We start from the raw sequence: 24,975 nt of genomic DNA, 5'->3' as shown, positions 1-24,975 counted from the left end.
AGAAGTAAAAATCTTCGTGACTCTCTTTGTCCTTCTTTTTTTCAACCTCAACAAAAGACTGTGACCTTTCTACATAAACCAATTGGCTTTTACACCTGTGCCAACTGTTCAGTATGCAAATTGGGTAAACCTAAAATACAGAACACGATGATAAATGGTCAGAGTTTCCAGATTAAAGACTTTATTAACTGTGAGAGCAAAAATGTAATCTATTTAATCACTTGTCCATGTGGACAACATTACATAGGGAGCACGATTCGTCCACTGAAAATACGAATACAGGAGCACTATCGGAATATCCATAAAACGGATGACAGACAACCCTTAGTTGAACACTTCAACACGCATCATGAACACAATCGCAACTTCGTCTTTTGTGGCCTGGAAAAAATAAAACAACATGATAGAGGAGGCAATTTGGAACAGCGACTACGGCAGAAAGAAAGTGCCTACATAATACGCTATGGGACCGTAGAAACAGGCCTAAACAAAGATCACGAATGGCATCATTGGCTATAAGATCCCTCACTTCACCAACGAATATACTGCTGGATATGAGTGGTCACCAGAAGGAACAGAAATCAATCTCACCCTAAAAAGCATTTGTTTTCTTGGGGTATTAACCAGTACTGCTGTATAGGAGAATTGTAGAAATGCCAAACTTTGCGACATACTTATTCTGAATCACTTATGTCTCTACAGAGCCTTGTTTCATTAAGGCTCCCCTTCTCCTCGTTTCCCTACTCTGTTTATCACATGTATTTCATACCTGCATTTTTATTTCATCTCTTTATCTTGTACATACACTGAAATATACCATTTGAATAGGGTTAGTTCTGTCTAACTGTTTTCTTTCTATAGATAGTCTGACAACTGTAATATTTTGCCTTCAAAATATATTTAACTTACAATGTCATGAGAGGGTTAGTACCCATTATTATTAAATACCATTAGCTCCCTCCCATTGCAGAGCGCGCATGACTTGATCTTGGGACCTTAGACCTGTATACTATCCGAGTCCCAGAAAATAATCTCATCAATGCTTGATGCAGTATTGATGTCCTTTGCCGGCTATACTTCAAGAGGGTATGGCAGGTTCGATAATCCAACACATTTACATTTCTAAATGATAGGTAGCTCTTCTAAAATTAACAATATTTTCTTATGAAAATCTAATATAATTGATACTTTCGAAATTATAAAATACCTGCTTAGTTCAGTAAACCACGTCTACGGACTGTCTATAGCAACGCATATCGGATTTAAGATGACACGCGTCCATGGAAGAGCCATAGACACAAGTAATATGGTTTAAATCTTTTTTGCACTTGATTTTGATAGGTATTGGTTTCAACAACCATAAATAGTCACCGTATTAATAACTCCGATGTATATTTTGAACTCTCGATGCCCTCTGCACATATATGATGGGGCATTACAATGCAACATCAACACATTTAAAGATGGCGCTCCAGATGACGAGCCGTACCTTCACGAATGCCGTAGACACGTGACTGGCCTCGCTAGCCTTCTTAAAGATGGCCGCGGACCACAACGCGAATATACCATGGTGGAAAGAATAAGCGCCTGGAATTATCCTGAGACTTTCACCTTTTGAATCTGAAGTAAGTGACCGGACAGCAGGCGGCCCCTTGAATTTTGTCAACGACTTTTTGTTTCTCTGCCTTTTTGTTTTGAAACGGGACGTAGCTGTCTTTATGACACCGTTTCTCGTACTAACAATGACCGTATGAATTTGGAATCCGCAGCATTGTTTATCTTTACGTCTGCTGACTCGAGATGAGTTGGACTCGTTTCATTTATGTAGAGGCCTATAGAAATAATGGTTCAAAAATGAGAATTAAGAGCACAAACTCTTAATCTCTAATTTCCTCTCGTAAAACGTATTAATGCACTTTATGCAGTGTAGAACCCTACCAATGCATTGCGCAATAAGATTATGAGGTGCATAATTACTTCCCTAGAGAATGAACTTAATAGTATGCTAAGGGCCAAATGATAGCCTGTTATTCAGCACCAAGAGGCCCTTCAGGGTGAAAGTGCGCTTTACAAATACACATGTTATTTTACTTGAGTGCAAGTACCCCTATGCAGTGTATGTTTCTCTCTTTAGGATAGCATTACCCTGTTGAAGGCTCATGCCTGCAAATCTGACGGCTGTATTTCAGTTTTTTTGAAAATCGCTAACTTGAAATGTACTTGCCTAATCTCGAAAATCTTGGTGTCTCAATTAATATAAAAATCTGTGTTAGTTTTCTAAATTGGTGTCATATTTCCTTATTGAGCGTGTCTAATTTATTGACTGTGTGTAACACATCCCTAGCACTCCTCTTTGATAAGCCTAAGGCTGCTTGACCACACTACCACAAATAGAGCACCTTGGGATTGTTAAAGCAAGCCCGTGTACACTAATAAGGGATACCTGGACTCTCTGGACAGTGCACCTCACTTTGGTACACTATTTAGAGAGTGGGTGGTGCAGCGGTGGGATACAAGAGTTTGCATTTGCTTTACAACTCTATTAATAATGGTTCAAAACATCTTCAAAGCAGTCTCATAATTTTAATGCATTGTTTATGTTTAATAAGCGTATTAATCACCTACAAATAAGGCAATACTCCAAAGAGTGTAAAAGTGGATTTCTTGTTTGAAATATATAACTTCGATGCATGCATCAAATAATCAGAAGGGCTATAAGAATGACCTGGAGTTATCAGGTGAGATATCGGATCGGGTAATGTCCCCCCGCCCCCCCCCCCCCCCTTTCTTCTCTGACTACAGGAGGTGTTGCATTATCTTAAGGTAGCTCGGAACACAGGTGCAAGGTCCCAAGCTCCTGGAGGGGCAGTGTTATTCTGCCTCTACATAAAAAGGGCACTTCAAACTCACCTAGGCAGATTAGCCTGCTGGACACTACAGAAAAGATTTTCTCTAAATGTGTATTAGTTAGCCTCTTAGAATGGGCAAAGGAAAAGTGTATCCTACTACTGGAGTAGGCAGAGTGTAGAGCAGGCCATTCGCCTTTGGATAATATAACTGCAGTACATGTTATTTTGGAGAAATATGTGAAGCGAAGGGGGGTGTCTGTCTATGCAGCGTTTATTGATTACTCAACTACTTTTGACAGAGTAGACAGGCAGACCCTCTAGAGTAAGTTCAGGGCCATAGGAATGCCAGAGGGCCTTTTGAAACTTTTTCCCTTCATACCGACATTTGGTGCCATGTTATGTTAGGAGGCAAGTGGGGTATGACTCTGAGAATCCCTACTGGAAACAGTTTGAAACAGGGATCCTTGTTGGCCCCTCTCCTTTTCTTGCTGTGCATTGGTGATTTGCCTGATGTGCCGAGTAAGGCAAGGCAAGGCAGGTGGCAATGCCCCGAAATTAGGCTTGTATCCTTTAGGCACACTCCTTTATGCAGACAATATTATTTTGCTGGACCTGACCCCTAAAGGTCTTCAGAGACGTCCTAATACCTTGTCATCATATTCAGGCACTCAATTCCTGAAGGAAAATGTAAATAAAACTGAGGTCATGAGGTTTCATCCAAAGGGGTGTTGGATAAATATAAAGAATAATCGGTCACTTAATAATTCCATCTTAGAAGTGGTCAAATCAAGTGTAACTTGGCAGAATAATTTTGGCAAGTTTGCATGACACTGATCATATTGCACTTGTATCAAATAAGTCACTAGCCCATGGAAATGCACTAAAACACTTTATGGAGCAACAGGGCATAGGCATTTTAATGAACTTTTAACAGTATATAAAATGAAGATTTCCCCCGTCAATTTCATATGCTGTAGAGACCATAACTACTGACCAATGGCATTTTATGCATAAGGCAGAGGGCCAATTCTTCGTACTATCAGTACCTTCAAGCCTGTGGTCTCTATAGAAGCACTAAGGCTAGAATTAGGACTGGAGAGCACTTTTTTGAAGAGGGCTGGTCTCTTTATTACAGAGGTACCATTGGTTTACATGCTAGAGAAAAGTCCTTAAGGAGTATTATTGCTTCAGAATGTTTTACATCTACCATGGGGACTGGATCATTTTTTTAACTAATATTTTAAATGCACTCCAGTACTTTTCTTTAACTAAATCAGTTATTCAGTGTATGAGTGATGTTCAGCTTAAAAATTATTTAAAAGTTACTTTGAAAAATTGCTCCATGGAAAACTATCTAGAGATATGTAAAGCAAAACGTCAATTTAAAAACATAATTCAATCATGTTGGGCAGCAGTTCCTCAAATGTATCTGAACTGCAATTTGGAACACAAAGTGAGAAGATGTATAATGTTATGTAGACTGACTTGTTAGCTGTTAAAAACTGACCGGTGCATGGCAAAATGTAATCTGGGAGGAAATAATATGCACCTTAGGTTATAATAATGTACAGACCATTGAACATGTCATATTTGCCTGTCCTACTTTGAAAATGTATCAACAGAGGTTTATAAAACCACTGTTCTTGGCATATGAGCTGCAGATTGTACACTTAGCATAGATCGCCATCTGGTGTTGGGCCCGGATGTTTGCAGTTTGTTTTTCTTCTTGGACAGTCTTTGGAAGTCACGAGTTTGGTGACTCCTCCTTCGGTCCGTATTGCGCATGGGCTTCGGCTCCATCCTCAGATTGTTTGTTTTTTTCCGCCATCGGGCTCGGATGTGATACTTCGTGCTCCGGCTTCGAACTTCTACGGTTCCAGCCTCGACGGAAAATCCTCGCATCTTCATCTCTCGAAGCGGCACTTTTCTCCATCCCGTACATCGGCACCGGCCTTCGGGCCCTCCTCGACTCCGGTCCCGGCCGATGGAAAGGACTCCGTTCAAAAAGTGCCCAAAATGTGGGTCTAAATTTCCCCACACCGACCTCCATCAGGTGTGTAATCTTTGCCTCTCTCCAGAACACGAGGCCAGAGACTGCCCCGCCTGTAAGTCTTTTCGATCGAAGAAAACCATCCGGGATCGAAAAGCTCGACGCACCATGGCGCACTCATCGTCTGCAGCTCCACCGGACATCTTCGGAGACGGCGCCGAAGCTTCGGGGCAAACACACACCGAGCAGGAAGAAGACGTCGTCAGCGCTTCCGAAGCCGACGACTCCGACGTGGAGGACATCACACCGGCGCAGCGGGCCGTGAGTACTGTGCCCCCTCCCACCCCCGCGCCCAAAACCAAAGAGACTCAGGTTACTCCCTCGCCTGCCGGCCTGGGCAAAACCAAGACCAAAGCTTCGATCACCCCACCTTCGGGCTCGGTGTCGAAGCATCCAAAGTCTCACGGCAGCTCGGGATCGAGCCAGCCGACACCCGGTGCCGAAAAACAGCATCCGGCACCGAAGAAAGCAATATCCAGCTCGACTCCGAAGCCACCGGTGCCGAAGCCTGGACTCTCGGTGCCGACCAAACACAAACATAAATCTGTCGGCACCGACGCTCCGACGCCGAAAACTTCTTCGACGCCGAAAAAACAGGAGGCCCCAAAAAAGCATGGCGCACACAAACCATCGAAGCCCTCGGCTCCGAAATCACCGGTGCCGACGGACGATTCGACGCCACTGGCTCTGTTTACACCAGACCCTCTACAAAAGACTCTGTCCAAAGATCCAAAGACTGGACTATTGACTTTAATTATCAAGAAAAGACGCCTTGATACTCTGGCTCCTCCTCCACCACCCAAAAGGAAGGACTCTGCCACTTCACCCCTCAGAGTGCCCTTCCCACTGCCGCCTCCCCTACCTCCCCCACCACCTCCACCCCCTCCCCCTCCCAGGTCTCCGCCACTTCCACCTCACTACGATCTGGCCCCATCCCCAGATCCGGATGATGGGGACCCGGACAATTACCCGGCGGACGCCCCAATGGATCCCACTCCACCAGGGACCCCAGACCCATGGGAGGATTACAATAACCCTGATATACCAGACATACCTCAGGACGACCTATACCCATCCAGGCCGTCTCCTCCAGAGGACTCCTTAGGGTTTCATCATTTAGTGCAGAGAGCAGCACACTACCATGGGGTGGACATGCACAGTGAACCAGTGGAAGAAGACTTCCTACTGGATACATTTGACATACAAGACAAATCCACTTCTATTTTACCCATGCTTAAGGGTGTCACCAAGCACGCTACAGAGGTGTTCAAAGACCCTGTCAGGGCCAGAGTACTGAACCCTAGAATAGAGAAGAAGTACAAAGCGGCACCCACAGACCCTGCATACATTAAGGGCCCTGCTCCCCTAGATTCCCTAGTTGTCTCCACAGCTAGAAAGCGGGCTAACTCCCAATCCTCAGGAGAAGCCCCACCGCCAGACAAGGAATCTAAACTTCTGGACGCGTCTGGTAAACGCACCGCCTCCCAAGCTGCAAACATGTGGCGCATTGCAAACACACAAGCACTGCTTGCGCGATATGACAGAGCACACTATGACGAACTAGAGGCTCTTATGCAGCACCTTCCAGAAAAACACAAGCGCAAGGCTCATGACCTAATACAGGAGGGTAAACTAATTACAAACACCTCCATTAAGTGTGCCCTCGATGCAGCCGACACTGCTTCCAGAGCCATAAATACAAGTGTCCTGCTTCGTCGCCATGCCTGGCTCAGGATCTCAGGGTTCAAACCTGAAGTCCAGGCGTCCATACTCAATCACCCCTTTGACCAGCAAACTCTCTTTGGGCCAAAGGTAGACGAAGCGTTGGAAAAGATGAAAAAGGACACAGACACAGCAAAGTCCATGGGGGCACTCCAAACACAAGCCTCTAAACGTTCCTTTCGACGCTCGTCCTTTCGTGGCACAGGCAGAGGCTCCTCCACCGATAACGCCTCTACCTCCTACAAGTCCCCTCCTCAAAATACCTTTTCAAAGGGCAATCAAAGGGGCGGTTACAGAGGCAACAACAATAAGGGCAGGGGCAAAACCAACAACACCCGTTCTGCCACCCCACCCGCACAATGACTCCCCTCCGCTCCCCCCAGACCATCCCACTCCGGTCGGGGGCAGACTACAAGACTTTATCCACACATGGGAGTCCATAACATCGGACAAATGGGTGACCCAAATCATTCGGTCAGGGTACTGTCTCGAACTAACATCCACCCCACCCAATATCCCACCAAGGCACCGTCCAATGTCTCAAGAACATTCCACACTGCTCAAACAAGAGGTACTCTCACTCCTCCAAAAACACGCTATAGAGCAGGTCCCCGTCAATCAACAAAATCTAGGGGTCTACTCCCTATATTTCTTAATACCAAAGAAAGACGGGACCCTCAGACCCATTCTCGACCTCCGGCCTCTAAATGCCTACATACATTCAGACCATTTTCACATGGTCACCCTACAGCAAGTCCTCCCACTCCTCTGCCAGGGAGACTTCCTCACAACCTTGGATCTGAAAGACGCATACTTTCACATTCCAATACACCCCTCTCACAGGAAATACCTCAGGTTCGTGGTGGACGGGCAACATTACCAATTCACGGTTCTCCCCTTCGGGGTCACCACCGCACCACGGGTGTTTACCAAATGCCTAGCAGTGGTAGCAGCACACCTCAGACGTCAACATATTCACGTCTTCCCTTACCTAGCCGACTGTCTGATAAAAGCCGCGTCCTACAACCAATGTGTGCAACATACAAACAGCACCATCCAACTGCTCCACCAGCTAGGCTTCACGGTGAACTACCAAAAGTCCCACCTCATACCATCTCACACAAAGCAATATCTCGGGGCCACTATAGACACCTCCAAGGGTATTGCCTATCCAAACTCAGCCAGAATTACAAGCATTCAAGCCTTACGCAAAACATTCCTTCCTCAACACTCTCTTCCAGCAAGAGTGTTTATGAAGCTTATAGGAATGATGGCGTCTTGCATCTTCATAGTGCCCCATGCAAGACTCCACATGCGTCCACTTCAAGAGTGCCTAGCACAACAGTGGAACCAGGCCCAGGGGCAGCTGACGGATCTGGTGTTGGTGGACGGCCGCACACATCACTCTCTGCAGTGGTGGAACACCACAAACCTTTCCAAAGGGCGGCCGTTCCTGGACCCGGTTCCTCAGGTGACTCTAACAGCGGACGCATCGCTCTCCGGCTGGGGAGCGCACCTTCTACACCTCACCATGCAAGGTCTATGGACGCCACAGCAAAAATCGCTCCACATCAACCATCTGGAGCTCTTGGCGATCTTTCTAGCCCTAAAATCTTTCCAAAAACAGATTTCGGGCAAAGCAGTCCTCATTCGCACAGACAATATGACTGCAATGTATTATATCCAAAAACAGGGGGGGACACACTCTCCCCAGCTCTCCCGCTTAGCCCAGAGCATATGGAGATGGGCAATTCCTCAAAACATCTTTCTCCTGGCACAGCACGTTCCAGGCGTACAAAACACCATGGCAGATCTGCTCAGCAGACAAACGCAACAACTACACGAATGGGAACTGCATCCACAAGTTCTTCACCCATTCTTCCAACAGTGGGGGCATCCTCAGATAGACCTCTTCGCCACCCACGAAAACAAAAAATGCCCAAGCTTCGCCGCCAGATACCCACACCCATTGTCCAAGGGCAATGCGATATGGATGAACTGGTCAGGCAGATTTGCATACGCCTTTCCACCTCTCCCACTAATTCCATTGGTGGTCAGGAAGCTACAACAGCACTCCCTCACACTCATTCTGGTAGCTCCGACGTGGGCCAGGCAGCCGTGGTACACCACGCTACTACAACTGTCAGTGGTACCACATCAAAAACTGCATCTATCCCCATGCCTCCTAACCCAGAACCATGGAGAAATCAGGCACCCGGACCCAGCTCAGCTCAACCTGGCCATCTGGCTCCTGAAATCCTAGAATTCGGATACCTTAACCTTCCCCCTGATTGCATGAACATCATCATGGAAGCCAGACGTCCTACCACTAGAGCATGCTATGCCGCAAAGTGGAAAAGATTTGTAATTTACTGCCGTAACAATACAATCAACCCTCTAGATGCATCCATACAGCACATCATATGCTATCTGCTCCATCTTCACAGGTGTAACCTGGCATATTCATCCATACGCCTACACCTAGCAGCGATCGCTGCTTATCTACAGAACAGACAGCATTTATCACTCTTCAGAGTGCCCGCTATTAAAGCCTTCATGGAAGGCCTTAAACGCGTAATTCCTCCCAGGGCACCACCTTCCCCTGTATGGAATCTAAATTTAGTTCTTACACGACTAATGGGTCCGCCCTTCGAACCAATGCACAAATGTGAGCTACAGTTTCTCACCTGGAAAACAGCTTTCCTTGTAGCTATCACTTCCCTTAGAAGGGTTGGTGAAATACAAGCGTTCACCATACAGGAACCCTACATACAAATGCATCACAGCAAGGTCATACTTCGCACAAATCCGAAGTTTCTGCCCAAAGTCATTTCCCCCTTCCACCTCAATCAATCAGTGGAATTACCTGTCTTCTTTTCGCAACCCCAATCTGTTGCAGAAAGGGCCTTACACACACTGGATGTGAAAAGGGCGTTGCTATACTACATACAAAGAACGCAACCCTTCAGGAAGACTAAACAATTGTTCGTTTCCTTCTCTCCACCACATAAAGGCAACCCCATTTCTAAATCAGGGATAGCTAGGTGGATTGTAAAATGCATACAAATTTGCTATCAAAAGGCAAAGAGAACATTATCTGTTCCTCCTAAAGCCCACTCTACAAGAAAGTTAGGGGCTTCTATGGCTTTTCTAGGGAATATACCCTTAGATGACATCTGCAAAGCAGCCACATGGTCTACACCGCACACCTTCACAAAACACTACTGTGTAGATGTGCATTCCAAGCAGCAAGCTAGGGTGGGCCAGGCTGTACTAAAGACACTTTTTCAAACAGCTGCAACGGATACCGGTGGTCGCCGCTAAGGTTGGGTACTGCTATATAATCTATGCTAAGTGTACAATCTGCAGCTCATATGCCTCGAACGGAATATGCTACTTACCAGTATGCATCTGTTCTTGGCATGTAGAGCTGCAGAGTTGTACACGCCCACCCGCCTCCCCGGCTACCTGTATCCGTTCCAGTACATCTTATTTAGATACAACACATGGGTTTCTCACTGTTATTACTACGCTCCATCATTTCCCTGTTGGCGAAAAACAATCTGAGGATGGAGCCGAAGCCCATGCGCAATACGGACCGAAGGAGGAGTCACCAAACTCGTGACTTCCAAAGACTGTCCAAGAAGAAAAACAAACTGCAAACATCCGGGCCCAACACCAGATGGCGATCTATGCTAAGTGTACAACTCTGCAGCTCTACATGCCAAGAACAGATGCATACTGGTAAGTAGCATATTCCTTCAAAAATATGATATTTCAATGGCAAGTGCTGCAATGGAGATGATAAATTGCCCAATTAATGAATCAATGTGTTGTAAACAATTTTTTTTAGTTGCTTTTTAAATTTGTATTAATGAATGTAATGTTGTATAATGTAGATCTCATTGTAGGATCTAAATCATTAATAAAACTTAATAAATGATTCCACTAAGAAATCCACAACTGACTTCATTCAAAAATATTTTTTCAGGTTTCATTTTGTTGAGGTTTTTTTCCTACATTTTTAATCTTAACTGTTAGGGCCTTGTAATAAGTCCCTCAGTCCAAAACTGTATTAGAAATGTAAAAAGTATACTACTAGTTAGGCCTGAAAAGTCTGTTCAGGATTTTTTGTCGAATTTTTCAAAAAAGGCCCGAACTACCATCAACGTGTCCGCCTCAGAGACGAGAGTTGAGGAACTCAACCTGACTCCTTACCTGCAAGTTAGTTTGAAGCAGTTAAAGAACCTCTCTAAGGCTTGCAAAATTAGGGCTAGGCCTAAACCAACTAAGGCACAACTCCAGAGGATCCAGACAAAGAGCTGGAGAGATTAGTCAGAAATATAAAGGCCAAAATCCTGGCCATAGAGAAAGAAAAGGTAGAGATGGGTCCTTAACAGCCATAAGTGGTGGCAGCGGTAAGGTGTATAGGGAGAGAGAGGAAACTGTTTTGATCCTCAAAGGGATTGCCTCCAAATATGTTGAGGGTGATGAGAGCACAAAATGGTTTACAGCCTTTGAGAGGACTTGTAAAATGGTGATATCATAGGCCCCCTTTTTATCACAGGAACCCTATGCCGTACTGCTCAAAAGCCCTGCGATACCAGACCAGTGGTAGATGGTGCTATATCCAACCACTAATAAGAGCGTCTGCCTATTTTGTCTAGAGTCTCCAGCCTCTGCAGGGCAATGCGCCCCCTTTGCCTTTGAGGCGCACCATCTCCTCTTGAGCACAGCTAGATTTAACTGCTGCTGAATTTCTCACATCTCCCCTTGCCCCCTCCTGTGTCATTAGGTTCAGGTATTATTAGACTTCACAGGAGTGACGTCCCCCACCCTCCGGCAGACTGTAAGGCGACCCTCTTTTTAGGTCGAAGCCTACCAGACCGCACTAAGCAAGGCAATAATTTGATAACCATTGTGAAAAGGGGCATATGTACTGCTTTTAATTTCACTACGAAGGCCCAACTATGTTCTCACACTCAGATCACACAAGAGCAGACGAGACAACATATGAGAGAATGAATCTTGTGTTATTCCATAGCTATGTTTTTTCCCTCTATCTCGTTTTCTCTGCCATGATTATTTTTCCTGTTTTCTGTCTTCTGTCCCTCTTGTTTTTTCTTCTACCTGTTCGCTCATTCTTTTGTACCTGCCCTCCTTTGCCTACCTTCCCCTTCACTTTTCTCATTCTTAAATAAATGGGTGTCTTTCAGCGCATTTCTGCTCTAAAACCTCTTGGAGAAAGCCCTGCCTTCAATGTCGGTTCCAATACCTCAGCCCAGTGACAGCTCCCCAAAAGAGGGGGCTCCCCTGCAGAATGTGGTAAGGGGCTCAATGATATTCCCATTTCTCACAGGTTTCCATAGCCCTTGGTCTGAATGGAGCCCTCGCTCCTGAACACTGACTGCAGGAGAAGACATTACACCCCTGCCTACACCTGAAATGTCCACCTGGAAGGAGATAGTGAAAACTATCTTTGACCTAGGAGACTTAGAATAGTATCTCCTACCTTGCAGCTTTAAAAGAAGTTGTACCCATTTAACTGGGGTCTGCAGGTGTGAAGGTTAAGCCACTGCTGCCAACTCACTTTTCTTAAACAAACAAAAATCTCTGAAAGGTGTACCACTATTAAATGAGGCAGCCGTGTTGGTGTCAGTCTGCAGAGCCTCGGGTGTACACTGCATGACCATCTATCATTACATTTGTTTTTGAGGTGCGCGCTGCTGTGGCTTTTAACCTATACTGGGCCAGCTAACCCTGCACGAAGAGAAGGGAGCCTGCACTACCAACCGCATAGCTACAGGCCAAATTGCACAGCGGACGTGGGGTTGGTTCCGTGTCATGTGCAACATGGTTGCCGTTAGTCAGTTTTTAGGTGTTGCCTAATGTGTCTGCAATTCGACCAAAACACCTCTCTGCATGCTTGGCCTGAGCTGGCCGGGAAGATAAATGCATGGAACTGAGAGCTTGCCACTTTCTACATTTTCCCTTCACAGTATAAACTGCTTCACAAGCCATGTAGCTCACGTCTGCATTGATTTAGTGTTATTGAACTTCATAAATCATACATTCAAATTAAATTGCCTGGCTCAGTCTATTGATTTCAGTGCTTGCCTGTGAGAATCTCTGGACCAGGTCTTAAATAAAGATGCATGGATATGCCAGTCAAAACACTGTATACAGTGTATTCGAGAGCTGCAAACTGTACACATGTGATGACTACAGATCTTTCCACACCCAAAAAGCTCCCTATGTAGTTCCTGCTCTGTCCATAAAGTTGACCAGTTGCACTTGTAGCACACAGTTGTGTGTTTATGAGCTAAGTTCATCATTCACTAGGACAGTAAAATGCTCCATGTCCACAGTTATAGTCTAACCCGTGAGCAGCCAATAACGTGATTCTACTTGGCTATTTTTAAAGCATTACAGGCTCTATAACCAGCATTGCAATACAATCGGTATCGCATTACAGAAAGCTACTGCCATTCTTGCTTCTCGTAAGCAAGGACTATAAGTGCACTTACGCACTGCTTGCAGGTTTTCAAAACACATAAATAAAAGACATTGTAATTTACAATACCAATAGCTCAAACTCTCGCAAATGCGAGACCTATTGCATTGCATATGCTTGTTTTAAATGTAATCAGAAATCTGAATTTGGGCTAGGGGACATTTATAGCACCCTGAATTGTGGATTACCCAAAATACAGCTGATTCTGAGAACGTTTTTTCCAAGAAGCGTATTTTTGGACACTGACATATGAAATAAAGCCAAAATAAAGAGAAATTAAATATATCCTAGAAAATAGAGGTGGGCCAGCCACTGAAAGTTCGACTCAAATGCCTGTCTCTAGCTCAGTTCGAGGTCCTCTTGGACTTCGCTGTCATGTCAGCCGAGTTGGGCTTTGCTGTAGCTTCTGCATTCTCACATCATAGTACTTCAGAGGAGAGGGGAGCTGGCCAGCGCATTAGGCTCTTTTGCATTTTTGTTTAGTGCCTACGCTGTTGATACCTTTTTGTGTGCATGCCTGTTAGCCCTAAAGTACCATGATAGTGCTTTGAGAGAGATTGCCTGATGGCAGGCAGTACTGTAGCCCCGGGTGCTGTCTAAGTTAGCTCTGCCCTGCTTGCATCTCCCCCAGGAAGCAGGTAAGGGGCTGATTCCTACTGATACCCAATATGGCAGACTCAAATCACTTGTAGCACCCATCTTCTGACTGGTGCAAGAGCTTTTCTGACAAGTATTAAATCAACTCTTGACTGCCACATACCCACTAAGTCCTAAGATTTTAATAACCAACCGTGCATCCCATACAGGCAAGCTTGTACTACCAAGCTTGTGATGTCCCTAACCCCTTCCTTCAATCTGTTGGTGAGAACTGCTTAGCAGCCGCCACTCACCTTGAGGGGGTCTCGTTCACACACTTGCAAATAGCCCCCGTCTGACTTTACTTGCAGAATCATTGTTCACTGTTCAGCACTAAGCAATATTGTCATTGATAATGTTAAAAGGTCATGAGGTTACGCAAAATCTAGGAATGATGTCATCTTCTGGGTCTGATAGGCCCTCTTGCAGCTTTGGATTACTAGCATGGGTCTGCACGGTGCAGATGTGGGGAGAGGATGTAGCCTTACGGCTAGAGCGGTCGACCTTAAAGCTGGGGAACCGGGTTCGAGTCTCGGCAACGACACTCAACATCCTGTGATTCTGGGCAAATCACTTAATCTCTCTGCGCCTAACAAAAACAAGCATTTGCAATGCAAAAGGTCTCGCATTTGTGAGAGTTTCAACTATTGGCATAGTAAATTACAATGCCTTTTATTTAAGTGTTTAGAAAACCTGCAAGCGATGCATAAACACGCACTTTGTACTTATAGTGGTGCTCATGAGAAGCAAGGCTGTCAGTAACTGCGCCTCTTTTACTGCCAGCCTTGCTTCTCATAAGCAAGGACTATAAGTACAAAGTGGGTGTTTACAATACTCTCGCAAATGTGAGACCTATTGCATTGCAAATGCTTGTTACTCCTTTTGCTGGTTCTTCTGCAGGATCCTAATATCTGTCCTGGTTATTTTCTCTTTCCTGCTCCTTCGGGATAGCAAGAATATGCATGTGCGTCTGCTGCAGTACAGACTGCAAACTGATGGTTACAGAAAAATAACATTTTGATTTTAATATTTTCCATTTAGTCCTGAGTTTGATATCTGTCATCAAATGAACAAATTAAAATTTGCCATTTGAGAAATGCAACAAAATTTTGAGCAATTTTGTTACAAAAGTGAAAATATCTCCATATTTTTCTTTATATATTCAGACTGCAATGTGATATTGATGCTGGTATTTCACCAATTCTGAATATGTTGAAAAAGCACCATAGTTGGTATGGTTACACACAGACCCACGGGGTATATGTGTTTAGACAACATAATGCAGACACAGAGATACTCTAACATCCCATCAGTGAAAGAGCTGGCATTAACTTAGTGTGGGCTTTGGATCTGCCCCTTGCTCTATATTAGTTTATGCTAATTCAAGTGCTTGTTTTGTTGAGTGTATCTGCCTATTGCTAACAGATTATTTTTCTTTTTAATGTTTCTGTGGCTTTTAATCTTTTGCACTCGATGCAAGTGCATGTCATGCTCCCCTCTAATATCTCTAATTCTCCTGTTATTTGTGGTATTTTTCCTTCACCACACTACCTCCGCTTTCTTCTCTCTACCACTGTGTTTGCTCCTTCCCTTCACCAACACGACCTACTGCCACTTGGTCTCTCTCTCTCCATCGGCCTCCTCGTGCACGCTGCCTGCAGCTGCTGCGATTAGCTTTGCTAGTAGAATTGTGTTGAAAGCATTGTTGACGCCAGTAGCCACAGTTGTTATTTTGTATTCTTCCAAGATAGCTGCTGCATTGTGTCTAGATCCAATGTGGTGGCCGTCTTGGACCATTATAACAACATTATTTTGTATACTTATAATTAAACCATGGCCTTCCCTTTATCTCTACACTTATGACAGACTGGAGAACTGTAGGTACAGGGAAGTATGTATTTTTTCTGGACCTTAATTCTTTTATTACATTCTCCAGTGCTCCAGCAGTTTGCAGTTTTCATGGGATTGAACCTTTATATTGCAGCTGGATTCTCTGATTCGGTCGATCAAGTTGCTATCTTTGTGAGGGCAACTAGTGTTCGATTTTTCTGAAACTCTTGCCAAGTGGACTTTTTACGCAGAATGTTGGCAGCTGAAGAAATTTGATTATTATGAGAGATACAAGTCCTCACAAGTAATAATTCTGCAAGTTTCTTTTTACTGGGAACTAAGAACCATATTGCAGCACTTAACCCTCTCAGGGTAGCGAAGCAGAGCATCCAAGCCCTACAGAGTGAATTGGTGTGGATTAGTAAGCCCAGTTTGCTGGTACGCAACAACAACAACACTCCATGAATCATTGTCAAGTAAGTGCTTTTTCTAAAAAAAGAATGGAAAAGTATGCCTATTACACACACAGTAGTAAATACTACACATTAATTACGAATATACATAAGTAGGTAGATGGATACACCATTGATGACACCCTCATGATATGTTAGACCCCAGTAGGTCTTGAAACGTATAACCATAGTAAACCCCCCACCCCCCAACTTACTAGGTACAAAATGACAATAGAAGTGGTGTTAAAATCAATGAGAAAGGCCTGCTGATGTTGTCAGAGTGTCACTACATCAATAAAAGCAGAAACATGTCTGTTTCATTATTGTAACACTATTGAAGTCAGTGGTGACAGTATCAATATTCACTGCATGAGGTAACCCACCATTGAATTTGATGGGAGTATTATCAACAATCAATAGCATTTGTTATACTGTAAAACCTTGCATTGCTTTTTCTAAGTTGCTGCTGGAGTGCCAGAACCCACCAGTAGGAGTATTCTCCTCTCCCAAGCCCAGGTTCAAAAGCACAGACTCGGAGAAAACTTTGTATTAGTGCAAAGCCTCTCCTGGGGCATACATGAAACTCTGTGGGCGTTATAGGATGAGGTTTCAGGAGCATAATATGAGGGGCTGCACTCTTTGCTGTCTCCCCTATACACATTTGGAGCAACATCGATGGAATCTTTTCCCTTCCGGGAGCACCACAATGGACAAATATGCAAATATTTTGCACTTGTGTGGGCAAATGGGTCAATCGTCTTCTCGTGGCATGCACATTAGAATAGAAGCTTTGCTGTCTATATAAATGCCTTTTATTTGGGCAGGTATGCGCTATTTTTTCCGATTTCCTGTGCCCACTGGTGCTGTCAGGGCGGGTCCTGTCCATCCCCTTCCATTACGCAGCCTCTAGGAAGCCAACAAGGGACCTTTGTGCATCTCTAGGCCGCACTCCTTGCAGGAGGGACCTGTTGACAGGTGTAATCCCCTCCCTCCAGACGGCATAGCGGGACTGCCCCAGGAGCCTCCTTGCCTTCAGTCCAGGGGAGTGGTGGGCTTCCACGGGAAAATGTTAAATGTGCTGTACCACAGTTGATGGTGTCTCCAGGGCCAAGAGTGAATTTCATTAGGGGGGGCCCAAGCACGTCCTCTCCCTGGTCAAATAAATGATGACAGTTGCAGCAACCCCTGGGTGCTTCGCCCTCCCCTTAGGAATATTAGGGAAAATCATTGAAGTGCAATCACTTCATTCTCTGCTTGATCCCCTCAGAGACCTAGCTGTAAATCAAGAGCTGTAAATTACAATAGATTTCTTCCCTGATAGTTACTATGTCAAGCACTGTTATTGGCTTTATTGTGTGGGGAGGCCTTTGACCCTCTGCCTCACAGTAGAGTAATTAACTTGGCCTAGTAGGGGGACAAAGGCCTGGAATCGGATTATTAGCTGAGCCAGAGAAATATGACAATTCTTAAAGTTCCGTAAGGAGTGTAGATATGATGAAAGGGACTTTAAATGTACACTCTGGATGTATGTTTACCCCTAGATTGATACCTCACTAGACCCTGTAGGCCTAAGTGGCGCAAACCTTTACTGTAGAGCAGATTTTGCTTATAATGTGTAATACACTTAAAGCACCACAGATCTTCAGTAAGCACTGCAGACTTACACTAATAACTCCCACTCACATTATAAGGCCTACCCCAGGTCAGTACCAATCCTTGAAGGGTTCCCTCTGTGACAGGCTACCTGTGCGCAGATACTGGGCTGGGCAAGACTGTCTTCTTACACACACAGTTCGCATAGGCATGTGCTCATGTAATGTCCCAGAGCCTCTTAGCCGAACTGCACCGCATTGACCTTATCTTAAAGGCAAACACTGGCAGTTAACTCTCTGTCCATCTACTGAGTGAGACTTGTTCACAGTAAAAGCTGAGAAATTAGGTAGTCCAAAGCAAAATATACAGGGGGTAAATGGGCAGAACCCACTTTGCTACATAAGCTTTCATAAAAATGTGGTTGCCTCTGTAGATTGTGTGCAGCCTAGGTGCATATTTCCTGTTGGTCTCTCAGGCGACAGGCAAAGGGGAAAAACCTGCTTGGATTGGTGTTTTAGTTTGATGATTTAACCTACAGAGGCTTCTGAAGTAAACTGGGAATGAGTAACAAAGGACAGATACTCCTGCATCAGGATGATCCTCTACATGGACTCACTTGTCAGGGCTGGGACATGATTCAGAGTGTCTGACTGTATGATAAGTGAACACTACGTTTCTCTTATCCACTATGAATGAGCTATAGGAAAGCCTAGATTTCAACCAGGGCTGGTACATGATTCAGTGTCTGACTGTAGTATAAGTGAACACTAGGTTTCTCTTATCCACTATAAATGAGCTATAGGAAAGCCTAGATTGCAACCACTTTTGTAGGTCTACGGTGGCCACAGATTATTTTAGCTGTACAGATGTTAGATCTGAGGAGAAAGGCAGAAGATTGATAATATATCCAGGCCACCATATAGTGCTATCAGCTATCTGAGTGAGTTTCAGTATGGGGGGGCAGCCTCTACCCATGTTCTTGGTTGGTGCTGGCCTCACAGGGATTAATAGCTACTGAAGTCCTCTGTCTGATGCTGCTGGCTTCCACATTCATTGTAGGCAACTTCACACACAGGTGAGAGAGGGAAACCCCTATGTTAACCCATAGATCGAATCCCATTTTTGTCCGCAAATGTCTGGTAGCCACTCGGGAGCTGACTTTGTCCTAACATCGGGGAGACACCTCAAAGGTAGAATTCAATCTAGCATAAAAAGGGATTGCAAACAGATTTCACAGAGAAAAGGTTCCAGACTTACACTGATGGGACACCTGTGCTTTAAGTATGATGAAAAAGATGGTAGGAGATCTCTCAAAGGGGTGTGTGCGAAGAAGCGTAACTTTATAAAAGATATGGCCTATGTACCTAGGTGTATTACCTGATACCACTGATACGCTTTGCTGTGCTTTCAGGGGAACTGCAGAGTCCACAAGGCCACGCTGCTGAAAGAGTAGTGCCATAGAACACTTTATAGCGTGTTTTTGATCCCTGTGCTGCAGGACGCTGTAGTTCCAGAGGCATTCCTATGTATTGGGACCATGTGATGACCTTTGACTACCATTGTTTTAATTGATTTTATGTGTTTCAATCCACTTTACACTTGCATTTTGTGTCTCCTTGTAGCTTTAGAGTGGGAGTGTTTGCTTTTTACAACCTCGCTAGTAACAGAAGGTGTGGGATGTGCATTTGAAAGCATAAGAGAGATGAAGGTGTGGAATGTACTTCTCTGTCTCGCAGTTTAGTGTCCTATGCAGTGGTGCCAAAATTAACATTATGTTGTACATTGGGAAATGTAGTGTGTGATGCTATAGGCAGTGGTGCACAAATGTGCATTATGTTGTACATTGGGAAGTTTTATGAAGTTTCTACTATTGGCTTGACATGCCCTCATGCCATCTTGAATTCTGACTCTGTCTAGCTTGAGCTTTGCACACTCACACAAGCAGGCCCCCAGATTACTCACGTTATTTAGGTCATTCACATTCAAGATTGTTTTCTGTACTTTTGGGGATGTTTCTATATACATTTGCATAGTGTTTCATTTGACATCTAGGAAAGTCTATCTGTTAGAGAGTGTTGCACAAATAAAACCCCATACTTTATTTATGAAAACTGTCTTTTGATGTGCCAACATTTTATGAGAGTGAAATCCCTTTCCAGGTGTTTTCTTGCTTTGCCGTGTGTGTGTCTCCGTGTGGGAGTGCTGTATTTCTATTATTAGGGAGTGCGAAGTAGGACTGACGCACCCAGGTCAAGTCTGGGTCCCTCTACTCCTGTCATCGCCCGGAGTAGTGTGGGCTGGGCCACCCTTATTATCCCAAGGATTAAGTTGTATTAAGTCTTGTGGACAGCAATAGCTTCACCCAGGATTCTTTCATTGAAGAATGTACTATTTACTGATTTTTGACATATCTATATGTAATTTTCCCATTGTACTTCTCTCCTGTCTGGTACTATTCTTAAGGATCATTTGTGCTGCTGCATCATGTGGCTGCCGTTAGGTACTCATTAGCTGTCTGTTGTATACATCTTGCCCATGAGGAGGCAGTAGCTACAAAGAAGTGCAACAGAGATAAAGCATCAGTAGCTACCACAAGCTCCACATTGGACTATTTTTCTTTGTTTGGCCAGAGCAGTTGGGGTTATTGCTAAAGAAATTGATCCGGCTGAAAGGAAGCAATCTTTTTTTTTTTTTATTATTTAATTGCCAGTACAAAAAAAAAGGAAAAGATTACAATATGTATTACAAAATGGCACCCATCCCCCACCCCACAAAAAAAGAAAAAACTTGCGTATGATTATGAGAAAAGAAAGAACACAGAGAACAAGAAAAGGAAAAGAAAAAGAAAAAAACAGGAGACGAGGAAAAGCGCATACATTATCCTGACTGTACAAGCCAAAGACTCATTTTTTCCCAAAGCTCTAGTCCCTTCTTCCGTCCCCTTCTTCCTTCTTTGCATATATAGCGATTTCTAAGTAGTATGTGGCAATAAAACGGGCTAACCAATGTGAGAACGATGGGGGCTCCGGATCTAACCAGGAGTAGGCCACACACAGCCTCCAGACAGCCATGGCAATAAAAATTAAGCCATCTCTTTCAAGCTGGGAGGGCTCGGTCTGTGTTCCTAGCAAGATAATGGTAGGATTCAAAATTATGGGCTGAGTTGTAACTTCCCTTAAGAATTCCTGTATTCTGTTTAAAGTGATGGAAAGTTTTAAACATGTAGCGAAGATATTGAAAGAGTTGACCCCGTATTCCGCACATCTTGGACAGAGGGTGCCTTGGCCAGAGCCCCACTTCGCGATCTTACTAGGGGTGAGATATAGAAAAAAAATAGTTTTAAAATGTTGCGACTGTAGTTTAGCTGAAATTAGAATGTTCTGTGAAAGGGAGAGTGAATTAAAAAAAGTGGTGTTAGAAGTGTCAATTTTGCTGGACCATTTATCAGCTATGTTCTGTAGGTCGTCGGGGGTCTGTCTATTTATTAAGTTATATAATAGACCAATTCGTGGCGAGACTGGCTTACGTATGATGTTAAGTATGTCAATTTCCCTGAAGCCAGAAGGCCCACCTGCCTTCCTAGACAAAAAGTCAGATACACAGTAGTATTTAAAAGCGTCTTCATATTTGAGTTTAAACCTAATCAGTAGCTCCGAAAAAGGGACCATCCCTTCACAGGTAACAAGGTCTCCTAATTTCAGTATACCGGCCTTGTGCCAGTCTGAAAAGTAAGCCCTACCGAATATAGCAGGTAGGTTGACATTGTTTAGTGTAGAAGTGTAAAAGTTAAGTCTACCCAGCCCAAAAAGTTTACGGATGCTGCGAAAGGTTTTAAAAGAATTTAGTAGTGTCTTAAACCTCACCCTTTTGTAGTATCCGTAGGTGGTCTCCCGAAGTAGGCAGCCCCAGGTCTGTTCACCCAGCAATAGCTGAAAAGGCGTGGGGAGGCCTATAGTCTGGAGGGGCGGAGCCTCTTTTAGCAGTTCTGTACTGTATTGTAGGACCGAGGCCCAATAGTAGAGTGTAATATTCGGAAAGGACCAACCCCCTCGCTCCTTTGGTAGACAAAGCTGCCTTAGTGCCCTCCTGGGTTGGGAGTAAGCCCAAATGAACTGTGTGAAAATTTGTTGAAATTTTAACAAATTGGATTTACTGAACTCCAGGGGTATTGTACGGAAGAAGTACAAGAGTTTGGGAAAATATGTCATTTTTATGACATTACATCTGCCTACAAGGGTTATATGCAAATTGTTAATTTGTTTCAGGGCCTTTTTTGTGTGTAGTGCCAAAGGGGCTAGGTTGTCTGTGTCAATTTCATCTAAATTTGATGAAATAGAGACTCCCAAGTATCTGGCTTTAGAGACAACTCGAAAGTCAGTCCATAAAACTTGGCTGTTTATTATAATTTGGGTTTTGTTTTGGTTCAAAGCGTAGCCAGAAAGCCTCCCAAATTTTTGCGCCTCATTTTCCAGAGCCACTATGGTGTTTGAGGGGTCAGGTGAAGTGATGGCCAGGTCATCGGCAAAGCCATGATCTTAATACAGCTTCCTTGGAGGTTGACTGGAAGGATCTCGTTATTCCTCTCTATTTGTTTGATGAAGGGGTCAAGGTAAAGGGCAAACAGCAGTGGGGAGCATGGACAGCCTTGCCTAGTACCCCGGGAGAACTGTCCGGTTAGTTGCCCGTTAACTGAGACACAGGCTGTTGGCTTAACATAGAGAGCTTGTACTGCCTGTGTGATCTTGGGTCCAAATCCCATTCTCTTTATGACTGCCCACAGAAATCGCCAGGAGACCCGATCAAAGGCTTTCTCAGCATCCAAGAGTGTAAGAGACATCGGGACTCTGGAAGCCTGTGCGGCGTCAAAAAGAGTAATAGCCCTTCTGACATGTTCGGTTGTCCCTTTTTTCGGAATAAACCCGTGCTGCCACTCTGAAACCAACGATTCAACCACAGAAGAGATTCTATTAGCTAGTATTTTGGTAAAGATTTTTGAGTCGCAGTTAATGAGCGTTATCGGTCGATATGAGCTCATCTCTATTGGAGATTTGTCCTTCTTTGGAAAGATAGCGATTCTGGCCATTGACCAGGATGCTGGTGGTGAAGTTCCATTAAATGTAGAAGTTATTACTTCTGTAAAGATTGTCTTAATCTGTGGAGCAAAGGACTTATAAAATTCTACTGGAATGCCATCTGGCCCAGTGGCTTTCCCGTCGGGCAAACTGTTAAGCGACTCCAATATCTCATCCCATGTGGGAGTTGTATCTAGTCTATTCATGTCTTCTAAAGGAAGAGATCTGAGGTTGACCTCGCTAAGGTAATTGGTGGTCTCAAGGGCGATTAGGTCGCTGGGGCCACAGATCTCTTCAGTATAAAGCTTGGAATAAAAATCCTGAAATCCGTTTCGAATATGATCTGAGTTGTTAGTCTCAACCCCTGATGTGAGTTTGATCGTACAAATCTCGTTATAGGAGACCTGTTGCCTAGTCCTGACAGCCAAATGGTGTCCAATGTTGTCACTACACTCATAGTTTTTCTCCCGGGTACTTGCCCATTTTGAGGCGACCTTTTCTGCAAAAATTGCCCCAATTTCGGCTCTGGCCAACACTACCTCCTTCTGAGCTGTCTCGATGTTTTGTCCGGTCTGGATGTGGTGAGTCAGCTGAGTTTCAGCCACCCTGAGCTTTCCTTGTAAGTTGTTTATCACCGCTTTCTCTTTTTTGTTTTTGCGTATTGAGAAACCCAGGGTTTCGCCCCTGACCCCAGCTTTTAATGCTTCCCAAACTATCATAAGAGGGGCCGAGCCAACATTGATTTCCAGAAATTCCTCTATCCACCCTTGCATATGTGTTTTGTACGACTGATCCTGGAGTATAGCTTTTTCAAAGGTCCAAGTAGAGACCGCTTTGGCTTTCCCTAGGCCTGTAATATTGATGATAAGGGGATTATGATCGGACATAAAACGCTGGGCCAATTCAATAGTACAATTATTAATGATCGAGGATGAAAAGAAAAAATAATCTAATCTAACAAGGGTGTGGTGCGGAGCAGAGTAGAAAGTATGCCCTGGCAAGGAGGGGTTTAAGCTTGCCCAACAATCTCTGAGACCATGTACCTGTGCGAGGTCTATCAATGCCTGATATACCTGTGGTTTCCTACCCTTGTATTTCCAGTGACTAACACTGTCCCAGTTGGAGGGTAGATGCAAGTTCAAATCGCCACAAAGGACAATAGGGATGGGCCAGTGTGCCAATTCCCCGGAGACCGAATTTATAACTCCTGGATCGTCTAAGTTGCTCCCATAAATTGAGCACAGGGTAAAAGGGGGGTTATTTGAAACATGGCACTCAGTGATCACCCATCTGCCTAAGGGGTCAGCCTTGGCCCTGGGTGAGAAGATAGAGAGTTTTCTTTCAGCCAAAATACCCACTCCCTTGTTTTTTGAACCCTGCGTAGTGGCCCCTAAGACTTGAAAGCCCATTGAATCTAATAAATATCTCTGAGAGCCCTCGATATGAGTTTCCTGGATACAATTGATATCCCCCCCCAAAGAGCGAAGCCCCAGCGCAACGTTCTGTCTTTTTGAGCGGTCGTTTAGCCCAAAAATGTTAACAGAAACAATTCTTAGAGGGTTTAACTTAGCCATTTCTTAAAGAAGAAAAAATAAAAAGAGGCCAACAAATGATAATAGCGCTATAAATTCCTGATGTCTTGTCTTATGCCATAGCAAATACATCTTAGGTATGCATGTGTATATACAAAAAAATTTTTAAAAACACATGGTGAATTTATCTGTGTAAAACTTTTCTCTTGGTGTGCCTTTCCCACCCCCCGCCCCTCCCCCCTTCTTCGAGCAATCAGGCGGTGCCTGAATGATGGAAGCACACAGGCGGGAGCAAGATGGAGAGCGGGAGCAAGATGGAAATGAGCTGAGCTGAGCTCACGCTGCTTGGCTGCTCACGCCAGACGCGTAACGCTCGGCTAGCTGCCCTGCGCCGCCACTCGAGATGCCAGAACGTTGTGTTTTCGGCTATGCAACGTATATACTACAATTGCTCCTCTTGGCAAGGGGACTCGTATTGGAGATTTCATCCTGGCCGAGGGGTAGTCGGTCCGTTTTCACCCGTTGCAAGAAGCTGGTGAAAAAAGCATTTGTTACGCGGTACATTGCTAAAGACTCGACTTTGTGCTCTTCTCCCCTGGCACTTGCTGCAGCTGCTACCGGGGCTGACGATCTCCAAGACCCCTGGACTGCTCTTTACAGAGATCCTTGTGAGGAGAATTTGCTGAAACACAGCAGGTGTATTATGAGCACACGTGGGGCCCGGA

At 44.5% G+C, this 24,975-nt stretch overlaps 1 protein-coding gene across 1 annotated transcript in view; it reads left to right on the top strand.

The window, feature by feature from the left end:
* The window catches only part of TSEN54 (tRNA splicing endonuclease subunit 54), a 266,301-nt gene that overhangs the window by 77,572 nt on the left and 163,754 nt on the right, over positions 1 to 24,975 (top strand). The gene's annotated exons all lie outside the window — the stretch shown is intronic.

The sequence above is a fragment of the Triturus cristatus genome, chromosome 7 (assembly GCF_964204655.1).
Source record: "Triturus cristatus chromosome 7, aTriCri1.1, whole genome shotgun sequence".
In the NCBI taxonomy this organism is placed as follows: Eukaryota; Metazoa; Chordata; class Amphibia; order Caudata; family Salamandridae; genus Triturus; species Triturus cristatus.
This window is presented reverse-complemented; position numbering and strand designations above follow the sequence as displayed.